Source organism: Cygnus atratus, chromosome 10, assembly GCF_013377495.2.
Source record: "Cygnus atratus isolate AKBS03 ecotype Queensland, Australia chromosome 10, CAtr_DNAZoo_HiC_assembly, whole genome shotgun sequence".
Classification (NCBI taxonomy): Eukaryota; Metazoa; Chordata; class Aves; order Anseriformes; family Anatidae; genus Cygnus; species Cygnus atratus.
In genome coordinates, this window is record NC_066371.1 from 3416223 (window position 1) to 3430524 (window position 14302).

Consider the following 14302-nt stretch of genomic DNA (forward strand, 5'->3'; position numbering starts at 1 on the left):
GTATTTTAGTAGCTTTTATTTCTCACCCAAGCCTACCGTGGCTCTGCACTTGTCCTCAGACCCCAGCAGCAGCCACATGTCCTGAAGCAAAGACTGCCCAGGCTCTGTCCCCAGGCAGCCACTGTTCCTACGTGTCCCCTGCCCAAGCCAGGGAACAGGTGTCCTGTGTGAGGAGACATGACTACACTCTTACTGCAGTGGTCACTATTTTTATTTTTATTTTTTCCCCACAAAGACAGAAGTGTTATTCCATGCCTCAGACTTTTTCCTACCTGTTCAATCTCTCTGCTCAGGCAGGGCCAGAGGCTGTGTGCTATCATCCCATAAGTGTTATTTTATATGCTAGAAAATCTATTTCAGCCCACTACATAAATATTGAAGTACTGGTCTTGTGGAGATTCATGAATGATTTCAATTTAAACAGCCAGTCCCAGTAATTTCAGAGGGCTTATTTGCAGAGTGTAAAAGCAAGTATGGTCACGTGCATTGGCCATGCAGTGCAATAACTGGCTCAGCACGTATGTGCCAGATAAATGTAAGAAAGCACCTGTACTATCCTTTGGAAAGCCCATACAACCATCTGCAGGATTTGATCAGAAATTAAAAAGAAAACCATGTTTGTGGAAACAGCATATGCCAGTGGAAGGAGTCACAGAATTTGTTCCTTTAACCTGAGCAACGTCAAAGGGAAACAAAACAAGGTTGTTGTTGTCAGAAGACGTGACAGTCTTCTAAACCTCTATTTGTGAGTCTTCCTGCTTCAGATTCAAAGCAGAAGGATGTGAAAAGGTGCCACCACTGGCACAGATGCCTTTCATATGGCCCTGGCCATGAGCAGTCACTCTGAGCTCAAAGCCCCAAGGGGGAACAAGAGCTTTCATCAACAGGACATCACTGTGACCCCTCTGGAGCCTCTCCCAGGCTGGAGAGCACTGCACAGCCTGGGCTGAGCCAGGCAGCACAGTTAGCACAGGTGATGCGGAGCTGAACAGTATCAGCATGACAATGCTATCTCAGCCCATGTCATTAGCTAAATATATAGAGTTTATGTATGCATAAACCAGAACGCTGAGGCCTTAGGGATACATAAAAAGTATTTTTACGAAGAACAAACATCCATACCTAAATCTGAATGTATACAGTCTAAATTTATACAATCTAGAAACTTCAGTTACGTAAACAGAAAGCATATCAAGCAACATTTCTGCCAGACTGCCATACTGGACACACAAAGTGGTTTAACAATCCAAGTCTACTCAGCCTGTCCAAGTATATCCCGCAACTGTTTCATCTCTATTACATTTCAAACCCTGTCATATACAGCTTGTGGCAGAAAGGTTTTTTTCCATAAGTGAAGGTGACCAAACTCCATCTCCCTGAAAATGGTAGAAGCAAACATTTCTTTGGTCATTTTTTCTGCTTTTAATTGGAGCTGCATTCACCATTTCTGTCTAATCACTCCATCCTCAACACACGCACCAATACCCTCAGCTCCTTATTTGCAGGCACCACAAAATACATGTTAATGAATCAACCCCATGACGTAAGAGTTTTTGGCAGTAGTTTTCACAACAGCCAGCTTGTATTTGTTTTTAATCAATGTGTAACAAAAAATAATAATGAAAAATAATAATGATCTTACAGCTGTTTCAGTAGAAGTGTTGTTAACTTCAATGGAGATAAAAATTCTGGGAAAAAAAATGTGATTTATCTCCATGTTTGGTACACTTCCCAAATATTTTGAAATTTTAATTCAAGTAAAAATATATTTTGTCCAAAAAAGGATCAAGTAGATGATACAAACGTTGACTTAAAATTTCCTTTTGTAAATAGCCCACACAGATTAGTTAAAGAAGGTTGCATTTGTATTAGTAAAGCTGTTTTTTAATAGGTGGTCAAAACACAAGAAGAGTGGTTGCCAGTTTCCCTTCTCGCTATTTCCTTGTGAGAGAAAGATCTGATACGGCTGCCTGTAAACATAGCTGGTGTAAGTACTAAGCAACCAGATTTAATTTCTAAGGAATTTTCTTCTACTGGCATTTAGGTGCTACATCTTTGTAGAACGAGAGACACTTCTAGGCACCAGCACTACCTTTAACAGAAGCTTTTAAGCTTCTCATTGAAGAGTCAGAACAAGAGCTAAAACCTGGATCTTCATGCAGTCTGATTTAGCAGCCGCCATACTTCACAAAATCAGAATTCTGTTACCAAAGAAACCCTGCCAATGACGATATTACACAGCATGAAATCACTCCAACATCTAATCTTCTAAGGGACTTACATGCCAGAAAGAATCAGGAAATCTATGCAGTCATCATTTCTAATTTTTTTTTTCCAGTTTCCAAGCTTAAAGCAGATACAAGTCTGTCTTCTGAACCCTGCATGCATTTCAGCATTGTTCAACATAAGGAGCCATTCTGTATTTGAAAAGAAATCACGTTAGGATTATAAATTAATATTAACAACAATTCCACCACTCTCACTGTCTTCATAAAGAAACAGAGGTCTGAGAATGAACTTGAAAGGAAGTGGATTACAGCAGATACAGACTACAGTTCCTAGTATATTGTTTTTAGAAAAGTGGAATAACAATAAGGCCTGGAGGTATTATCCATTTTCTACGTTCTTTTCATAGCATTTTCTTACCTTTTGCAGTGGCACAAGCCCATCACATCCAGCTCTCACGAAGTTGCTGAGACTCAGCATTACCTGGAAGCACTTGTGACACTGACACCAATCCACAGCCCCAGCTCTGCAGCTTACACCTGTGAATGCACAGTTAATTTTTTTAATAAAAATTGTAGAGAAGAAAGAAAAAAAGGTCAGTTCCAGAAAAGTAACAATCAAGTATCTATTCAACTTTTAGTCAAGCTTAATCCTTCCTACTTGAATTCATCTAGAAACCCAGACACCCCTGTTACAACTGTTGGAGTTAGGCGGAGACACCCCACTGGATGTAGGAGAATTCAAGCATCCTCAGGGAAAGGGAAACACGGGAAACACTTCTCCACCATCACAGAAACAGATGAGAACAGACTAAATCTGAGTCTGCCGGTTTTCAGAAGAACTGAAAGAAGTGACCTGCCTAACAGAAGAAATAGCCTGAAAGAGTCACATGCTTCACCTCCTTGTCCTCTTCACCCTTTGTGGGAGCTTACCCAAGTTAAAGGCTACTTAGCAACATTTGGTGAGATGTTTGGCACCTGCTTACACACAAAAAAGTATTTTGAAAAACCTGCAAAAGCAAATGCTGTCAATTCCCAGGTACAATCTCCAGAGCTAGACAGTCCCTGTGCCACGATTTTAACTAAGGAAATTGAAGATCTCCAAGACAAACAAAATCAGCTGAAGGAAAGCTAAGGAAAATGGTTAAACTCAGTCACTTTGTCCTAGACTCATCAAGGTTTGTTTGATTGGTTGGTTAGTTTGGTTTTATTTGTGTTTTTCGTTGTTGTTTGTTTTGTTGTTTTTTTAAAACTCTGAACCAAGGACTCAAAACATAACATAAAGGAAGTAATCTGTGAGGATTCCTGGGGAATAAAGCTGATATTCACAGAAATTAAGCTGGAAATATTTTTGAAAATTACTCTTAATATTTGTACTAGTACACTTTACACCAAATAGCATAACACACACACAAAAAAAGATGACTAGATGCATATGTTAAGGGAACATCATTATTGGGTCGTGCTTTTATACTACATAAGCCTGGTGTCATTTCCTGACTCAGCTCTGGAGAGAACACATGTCCCAGTAATGCCAGTACACACCAGCCTGAAAAAAAAAAATGCTTGCAAAATGTAATAGATATATAATGCATGCCAAACTGAAGCCTTGAATCTCTAAGTAAATACCACATCATTTTGATCTGTTAATAAATAAGCCCTGTCCTGCTTAGTCCTGAGCATGTGTCATTAGGGAGACAGAAGAGCAGCCACGTGGGGGAAGGCAGGGGCGAGGATGGTGTCTGGATGGTCAGGGGCACATCAAGGATCCTGTTCTGTAGCAGCTGTCCCTCTGCACAGACACACATGATTTAAGATATCAGTGTGGATAATTCATACTTCAGAACTTCTATGGTACCTTTTTACATAAACACAAACTCAAAAAAATAAACAATATTTAATGAATTTAATGAATAAGATGAGAAGTTACATGGGCAGATTGCAGCTATAGCCTTTAATCTTCATTATGGATTCAAACACGAGCATCTAAAATAGGATTCAAGTGGAGAGAAATTCTTTTTGTTTAATGGATAACAATCAAGTAACACATAATCCCTTATAGCAACGGTTCGGCAACTACTGTCCCTTTTATGTGCATAATATATCTTAATGGGCTTTACAGCAATTTAGGCCAAGACGAAGCATCTGGCAAAGACTAATTTATGAGAATGTCACTCATGAGTAACGTATACCATCCACAGAGTTGAAATATTTGATGGTATAGGCACTCAATCTTATTGCGATCCAGAAGTCCTGTAAATACTCTTCAAAAGAAGAGAATTTCAAGAACAAGAAAGCCTCCCCAATGCTCTTACCCTTTATAGCATTACTTATCTTCCAGTTGTTATCCCTTCAACAACATACTTATTTTTCACTCATTAAGAAGATTATCTCACATTAACAAAGCTATTGTCTGCTTCTTTCCTAGATATTCTTGCATGAAATCAGCTCCCTACAGCTTGTAGGAATAAAGCAGTCAGCACGTAAACAGCTTTATTAGGATTTTGAATTAAAAGTGATTTCAAAGATAAATGTAATATTTAGCTGAGAATATAAACACAGCCCACAGATTCCAGTCATTTCAGAGACCTATGAGGAAAATCATAATTTCAGTGTACGTGTGCAGGAATGACAAGCTGTGGATATCACAAGTGTATGGAAAAATATGATTTCAGTTTTCATTCTAAGTACATGCAAAATAAAGATACTAGTCTGGGATGCATTTGATTTGGAAAATCAAGACTACACTTCAGCAAAAACAAAGTTACTTCCCATTGTTGTAAACACATATACAAGCGTATGCTATTTGCATATTACTCACACTGATCTACAAAGCCCTGATAGAAAAAAAATAACGCATTTTTTAAAGGATATTAAATTTCCCAAACAGATCCAGATGTTGAACAGTCTTATGACAAAAACAGTCAAAAAGCATGAATGCTGTATGAAAGGACAACCTGAGGTTTTTCAGCTTGCAGTTCAAAAACACCCTGAGAAAGTAGCACCCACAGCTTCAATAACCATTTTATCTACACACTTCATAGCTGTTCAGCTAGGGTTTTGTCTGCAATTAGCATGTGTACCAGCACTTCCCTCTCCTATCCTGTCTTCAACAGACTTAGAAGGGTAATGGGTGGATAAAATTACAAACTCTTTCCTGTATTCTGGTCCGAACAGCAAAGAAATTAGACAGAAACTACAAGGTTTGCCATCCCCTCAGTGGGTAGCAGGTACTAGAATTTCACTCCCTTTGACCCTTTTGGATTTAATCTGTGGCATCACACTCAACACACCTCTTCTGGGTCAGATGCTACCATTTTGTCTTGCTTGCAATATAATCTTGCTAGCAGGATTTTCATGGTTAATTTAGGTTTGAGGGTTGTTTTTATTTATTTTTTAATGAATGTGTGACCAAGCCATCTCCCTCTTCATCTGCTCCGTAGATTTATTTTGTATTGGGCTACAACTGTTTCAGTACCTTAACTGTTCCAATCTGAGGACTATTGACATTTTAATTATGTGTGAGTTGACAGTACATGGCTATATTAAGGATTTCCAACTATACAAGGATGGGGAGGGGTAGAATCACTCTTTGCGGATATTTCTAGTAGATAATGCTCTTCGGTATAGCAAAATGACCAAGCAAAAGGAAAAAGAGTAACATTTTACTCAGTGTAAGAGGCCAAAAAAAATAATCACAGCATCCTTGTGAAATAAGCACTGGCTAGAGAACAAGGTACGTGTTATTAATATATATCAGTATCTATATTCCAGAAGGAGATAGCCAAAGACTGTAATTAGCTCTGAAGCTAAAGTACGAGCAGCATAATAATAACTGTTAGACTAAAAAGGAATGTAATGAATAAAAGCTCAATTCACAAAGGAATACAATGTTAATATTGAAATTTGGACATGTTAAAATGGTGAGTTGTAAAGAGGAGCATTTAATGATACTGTCTTTGCAATTTATTTAGCGTAGATATGAAAAAACAATTATAATTTACAAGAACAGGGAGTGTTTTATACATATGTTTTATGATATAGCCTATCGAATCAATCGTTGCGTTCAATTCTGCTTCCAGTGTACATATATACATGCTCTGTGCTGCACAAATACACATTTAAATTCGGTTTGCCATTTTCCTATAGCATTAAAAAAACAGAGCGAGAACAATGTTGGAACAGATAGACAACAAAATTCACATACCTCTGCTTGTTTTCCAGATCTGACCTTGAAAGACTGCTTACACATGATGGTCAGTAAGTACCTCCCTCTCTTGTATTGATAAATTATTTACACATTCCCATTCAAAACTAAGGCTTGAAAAAATGGGCAGAGGGAAGGAAGCCGACCATTATTTTGAATAGAAAAGAATTAATCAAAAATTGTGAGCTTACAAACTGCAGCCACATTCTTCTCCTAGTGTTCTATCACCTCTCCTTTGATTTTACCAGTCACTTACTATTCTACACATTAAAAAAAATTCTATCACTACACATAAAAGCTTCCATGCTCTTGACCTGGCCTACATATTTATTCTTCTTCCTCTAGAGTCTGTATTGAACTTTTTTTTTTTTTTTAATTTCTTTCTCTGTATATGCATTAGTATTTTTACAACTTCCTTTACACTATCATCCTGTCACCTGTACCTGGAGTAATCTATTTTTCTCTACCAAATATTCTAACTGACCACATAAAAATCTCCTTTAAAAAAAAAATTAAAAAAAATCAATTTATTTAATAAATCATTGTTCCTCACCAGTGTTAACAACACAGTTTTATTATTTACATGGCAGCTTGCTAGGAACTTTATGGATAAGTTTCCTCCCTCCACCCTATAGACTTTAAAAAAAATTACTTAAGCGTAATTCATGCAGGAAGGTTCTAACAATTTGGGTTAAATCAGGTTGAACACAAGTGTAAGTTTCTGCCTATTTATTAAAATAAAACATTCCTAAATCCAAACACAGACTTTTTACATGGTTGTCAAGAACAATTTAAATACATTGGCCGTATGAAAGCAGATTAGTGAAACCTGTACAAATGGAGTGGACAGAACTACAGAATACAAGACACATCACCTGTTTTCTACATGACACTGCCAGCACTTAATACCTTAGGATGCAAGACAGCAACACATCAAGTCTACTATTTATATCCAAAAAGATCCCAGAAGCCTCAGATTGTCTCCAAAATTCCGGGTACCATCTCATTTGAGACAAAATATTATATGTATAAAACCAGCAACAAAGTGGATTAAAATATGCAGCATATTTTGAGAGTCTATCAAGAATTCACACTACAGCAGCATGGAAGATCAGCAAGGAGGACTAGAATTTAACATAGCTGTAGACAAAGCAATTAGCATCTTTATCATGTGGATATTGATCCAGCTGATCTCTGTTAACAAACCTTCCAAAAATGAGACAGGAAGGCACTTGCTAATAATGTAAGATGAAACAGGCAACAGCGAAATAATCAATTAAATGAAGTCATGTGATGCCCACTTTGAGCATTAAGAAGGAGTGGAGAGATCAAATGAAGAAAAAATGATAATTTACAGTTGGGAAAACTCTCTAAGATGTTTATTTGAAGTCAAAAGTGATAACGTAATCCCATGAAGCAGGAACAATCAGCATCCTGGAGGGATGAGAATGATCCTCTCCAACCTGAGAAGAGCCTTCCCTGCCTCGCTCCAGGAGCAGGGCTGTATCAGCCCTCACTTGTGGTGGTTGCTGTAACAGCGGGAGCTCTGTCCAACGCCGACATGAACAGACAGAGCCAAATACTTCACATAATGAGATCCGATTATTTGGAGAAGCAAGAGCTGATTGCCAAAATTAGTGTTGTTTTTTCTTTTTTTTTTTTCCCCTCCTATTCTCAGGCTCCTATCAATATTTGTCTCTTTCCCCCCCATCTCCTCGCAATATACGTTACTATCATCATACCTCGTCAGACACTGGATCCTATTTGCTAGACATGGTGCAGATATTCTCATTTCTGTAGTCCACAGAACAGTCACGTCACACTCAGAAGTTTAAATGGAAATAAATACATTAAAGAGAAAGAAAGCTGCTGGCCTACCTTACACAAAGATTATTAGAGCGAGGAAGAAAACCCACATCTCTATCATACAGGGTCCAACCACCAGGTCCTGCTGCCTACACGTTGTGCATCTCTTCATCTCCCATCCACACAGATTCAGAAGGGCAAAGTTTCACTCATCTGGGGCCATTTCTCACCATGAAATCATGCTCAGAAATAATGCTGTTGGAATTACAAATATGAAATACTTGAAGCACCTCTAAGTGAACATAACATAAACCGTTGAAGGAATAGGTAATTCTGTCCTTTGCTGTTCTTCCCTTTCATGTTTAGTTCCCAAAATATCTTTTTAAAGATATCTTTTTATATAACTTTATTTTATATATATATATATATATATATACACACACAAATTATATATATATAGAAAGAAACAAACTCAGCTGGAACTCGCAATAGTCATTTTTCCAATAGGAAGTAATTCACTAGAAAAGAACAATAAACCTACAAACAATAAACCTACCTACCAGCAACATACTGGGGATTTTTGATGGGTCAATAGTCTTTAAAAATTTCAGACCAGCATTCAGGGATTTTGGTACTTGAGATGAGCTGCATGAGAGTAATCAATCATTCATCACAGATATACTAAAAAATAAAAATAAAACAATAATCAATTATTTGTAACTTACAAAGCAAATCTGACATGCTCAGTATCACGCACCATATCATTTTCAAATAAATGGGCTGGAAAAAAAAGTATGTTTTGAGGAGTTAAAATGCCCTATCTGAATATATGATGCTGCATATTTCTTCTCTACAAAATAATAAAGAATGAACAGTACACAAAGCCTGGCTGGAATCTCTGCTGCAAATTCTGGAGCAATGTAAAACTAAGATGATTCTATTATTTAAATATGGGGTCACCAACTTAAAACAGATTGAAAATCAAGTCCAAGGAATAAAATGCAAAAGGAACGAATGTTCCAGTGATTTTTTTTCGCCACTGGTAAACCTTGGTTCATTGCAATTGGAATGCCTTGGGCTAATGCAGCATGCCCCCAACACTTGTGCTGGCAGGATTTCAGCCACCTTCCCAGCCGGCTGCTTCGCCAAACATCTGCTGTCCTGCAGCAAGGCTGGAAGCCTGGACTCACACAACCTCACAGGAGCACACCTAACCTGGGGCCCTGGACTCCCTTGCTCAATAGACGTCAGCTCATTGAACCTAAAATGCCAGTTTTAGATTCTGCACTGGAGAGGTCTGAGCTTTTAGCTCTTGCTGTGAAATGGAGCTTTATAAATGAGTATATTTTGTATGGGGCAAGGAATCAGAGATGGTGAGATATGATGGTGATGTTGTCTGAGGCACAAAAAAGGGATGCTACTGACGTTCAGAAGAGCTGCCCTCCTACAGGAACAGGTGCAGAAAACAACTACTGCAGTGAACAGGGGATGGGAGTACTTACAAGACAACATTCACCAATTTTTACCTGTTCAGCCTTAAAAAACAAAAACAGGGTAGATACCCCTGTCTGCAAATACATCACATGAACAACAAGGAGGGGAAAAGGATTTGTAAGCCAAAGGAAAAAAAAAAAAGTATAAATTAGCCAGGAATAAATTTAGTCTGAAATTAGATGAAGGTCTCTACCCATTACTGAAGAAAGGTTACAGAGCAGAGTCCCAAGAGGAGAAAAATTCTAATTAGTTTTAAAACAGTGCTTGATCACTTCATGGAAGGTATTGCATGGCATGGATATCTCCTACAGCAGAGAACTGAACTTGTGACCCAACAGATCCCTTTCACTCCTAGGAGTTTCCTCACATTAATGCATATGAAAAATCAAAACCTTCCTCTTTTTCATGCTTCTTACACTTTAGGTCTATTTTAATATTGATTTTTGTGTTTCCAGGGGTTAAATTCATATTTTTAACATTTTATATGTTGTTTTAATGTTGAATTATTTAAAAGAACCAAACCAAACAAAACCTAACATCGTGCTGCAGCCATTGATTCCATGCGTACTGTCATGGCCCCTTTATCTGAATGTTATTTAATGAGTGTCCCTGAAGGGATTAGCATGTCAATGTGTGTATATTGATTTCCTAATCCAGTCCATCAAAGCTGTTATGATCTGGCGACAGCACAAGAAACAGGAGTTCAAGGTTCTTCACACAGCTCCGACAGTATGTTCTCAAGCCTCTTGATGTGAGAATTAGCTCAGTCCTGAAGTCCAATTAATCTGATGAGACTGTCAACAAAGATGTCATTTCTAGTCACATTTTTGGGGATGTGGACACCTGTCTAAGATACAGAATGAGATCACCAGCTCATTAACATTTTCTAACAGATGGTAAAAAGCTGCATTTTATAGCATTCTGGACCGTTCCACATTTTATAGGCAGGCCTCTAAGCTACCCGTTCTGAAGGGCTGCACACCAAAGTCAGTTTTAGAAATAAAAATATCTGGTAGACCTGTATTTAGATACTAGCCTCCGGATGTTACAGTGGAAATTGAAAGTGCTTGCAATCCCTTCTTAGCCCTTGAAAGAAAATGGTACAGGAAGAAGAGAGAAATATATATTATATCAGAACAACTGGGGGAGGGAAGTTGGTCAAACAAAGACTTTTTCTGATGAATTTGAAATATCATCCAATATTTTCCCCAAAAAAATATTCCAGCGTGGAACTCTTCACTCCTGACACTTTTGCTGGGTGGTGCCATGACCCCATTCTTTCCTGAGACCTCTGACCAGGGCCCCCACCTCCTCCCACAGCAGGCAACTTGCATGGCACGCAGCTCCCCAGCTATTCCTACAAGCAAATCCTGTAAGGAGCAGAAGACTCAGCAATAGGCTGTGGGCAATGAGACAGACTGGGAACCGCTTTGGCACTTCTCATACAGACAAGACGCAAGCTGCTTTTCCTCAGTAGAGATGCTAAGGTCTCAATCCTGTTACTACTGCGTTCAGCAGGAAAACTGTTCAACATAACTGGAGAAAAACTAGATTCTAACAAGTTCCCAGCTGAGCAACGATAGACCATGTACATGCATGTTTGGGTTAGTATTATTGCAATAACATACAATAGGGTAGTTTTATCATCTAGCATCTCATGAAATTGCTGTGAAATGAACAGAACAGTTTTAACTGCTTGATAAAGAGACCCTTTTTCTCTCAACTGCTATACGTTCAAATAAACTATTCTTATACCATCCTCATAATGCTTTTGCTGCTCAAATGTGTCACAGCACAAATTGGCACGCTTCCTATTTTTGATATCATCTAATTCCCTGGGTCATTAGTTATATAATCATAATCATTTTTCTGCTGGGCAGATTGGTGTTATCTATCTCATCTCCTTTTCTCATCTCACCTCTTTAGTAGCGTTGGAGCAGAGATGGGAACATCCAAGTCCCTCAGGGCACCATCTGGTACTACCCTGTACAGAGAGGGCTAAATGAATGACATACTGCATGGTACTTCCTACTCATTATTTACTGATTCCTTATGTCGTTGGGGTTTTTAATTCATTCCATTACATATTTTTTAGTTATTTTGTTCTTCTCTTTATCCCATTTCCTTTATCCCCATATCTAAAGGCTCCACAGAATGGGGAAAAAATGAGCCATGAGTAAGAATGTGATGTGCTGGAGGGTTTAGTGGATCAAGAGTAATATTGTGAACACAAGAACAAAGGAGATCATACAGGATCAACATTTAAACTACATGCAGGAAGCAACACACAAAATACTCAAAGTCATCACAAAATAACAGGGAAAGAATATAAATGTACATATAGTATGAGGCACCTGCCCATGGATAAATGGTTATATTACACAGTCTATTAACATTAAGAGATGAATCTTTTATATGTAAATAATACCAAGTCTAAAAGCTATTGTGTCCTTTCCAAAAGGAATTAAAATCCAGTCTGTACTGATGCAGAAACAATTACCAAATGCCTCTGGAGTTTCCATTACTGCTTGTGCACCAGCCTTTGTCTACCTTCACTGCTCTGAGACAGCTCTGCCTGTAGATAAAAGAAGCCTAACATTTGTGTTTGTTACTGCTTTATGTTCAGCTCAGTAAAACAGATTGTTATTTTTTATTGTACTATGTAGCACCATAAATGTAGATGGCCTCTTAAAGAGAAATATCCCTCTTGCTAAGTAATTGTCAATTAAATTTGGTATTAATTATTCTTAATAGCCCAATCTCACGCACTGCTTCCAGGGCTGGGCTGCCCCAGGCTGCACTCCATGGCCCCAGGGGTGGCAGTGCCAGGGCTGCCCAGGAAGAGCTGGACCCACAAACCTCATGCCCGACATTTTGGGGGTTTAAAACCATTCCTCAACAGCACGCCTGGAGGGCGAGCGCCGCATCTGGCAGAGCCTGCAAATCCCCTCTGAGAGGGAAGACAAATGAAGCCTCAGGTGTTTTCCCCTCTGATGTGGAATCTAGTAAAGCTTGGGGGTTATTTCTAATGGATTAGTTTAGTCTGGCCTCCAGGATGGAGGTGCTGGCATTCCTCCGCAGCCTCTTCCATGCCTTGCTGACAATTTCTATGCACAAGTCAGTTTTGCAGCTCTGCCTTAGCAGTTCAGTGCTCACAAATAAGCGGGGCCTCATTAGGCAAGAGGCAGCGATGGTTGGAAACAAGACGACAAAGGCAGTGCCCACCCTGCTCCTGACCTGTCCTGCCTGCAGGGAGATGTGACCGGCCACCGTACTGCGTTCGTACTGACACAGGGCAGCTGTTCATCTTGAAATGGATGTCTACATTTGTCAAAATTTGCTTATCCCTTTTACAATTTGCACTTGTCATAGTACCAAGATGCATCGTGCGCAAACGGGGGGTCAAAGATACTCGCAATCAATCTGTCACCTTCCCTGTGCAATGAAAGGAAATGTTAAATGATGCTACAGATCCATGAAATTCAAGGGAATAATGTCAGCTCCCTGAAACGGGAGTTGTATTTTCCACAAAGCAGCCTCATATCAGAGATATGGCAAAACAGAATGTAGGATAAAATTCATAACAAACACATTAAAACAGATCCTTAGTTAGGAGACTGTAACAGACATTCTTGAGATGCCTCACAGCTATTCATTCTTCTTTATATCCATTTGAATGTTTCCCCCTTGGCCTTTTGTTTTCATTTTAGCTTTCTAAGCCTCTGTGCCATTCCAGAAGCCTTCCCCCCCCCCCCGTCCCCCCCAGCTGTCCTTTCCCGTGCAGCCCTGCTCACTCTGCCTCTGCAAGACCCTTTCTCATGTGTTGATTACTCACTTGGCATGTGTGCTGTTTCTAAATTCTGTTTTGCTTCTTAAACCTTTTTTTTTTTCCCCTGGACTGATTCCCCTCTTTTCATTAAGCTAGACTTTTTTATTTATTTATTTATTCCACCCCTAAAAAGAGCATTTTATTCTGGCCAAACTGAGGAGCTTTCCATGTTCTCATTTACAAATGTCACTGCAGCATGGCTGAAATTCTGCTCCAGCCCTGAATGCTGCACTGGCACAGAACAAAAGCCTTGCAGTGCCTCATACACCACTGTGTTGTTTTCCCTCGTTCCTCCTCCTGGCTTGCTTAATAGTAACAGCTTGCAATGACATTTTAGCAAAAGCCATGTTCTTTGCAGCTCCTCCCCCTGCTTACAGCAGAAATTAATAGTAATAGTCCATTTAAGAGAAGCCATGAAAGACTGGCCCTAAGCTAGAGAAGGAAACAGGCAGCCCCACATTCCTCCTCGGCCTTCTTTATTTCAGTCCATCCCACTATCTGAGATTATTTTTTCCCCTCATCAAGTATTCAGCTGTAATTTCTAACCCTTCCATTCAGCACATTAGCTTCAGCAGAGTTCAGGGTGCACACGAAGGTGTCTGCATAGACCTGAAGGGATCAGAGATAATGTTTGCTTTCCCAGAACTAAAGCGCTAAGTGCAGTTCTAGCAGAAGCGGTGTAAGATCATATTCAGCAAAAGGTTATCCAAAGCAACCTGCAATTTAATGTGGAGAAAAAAA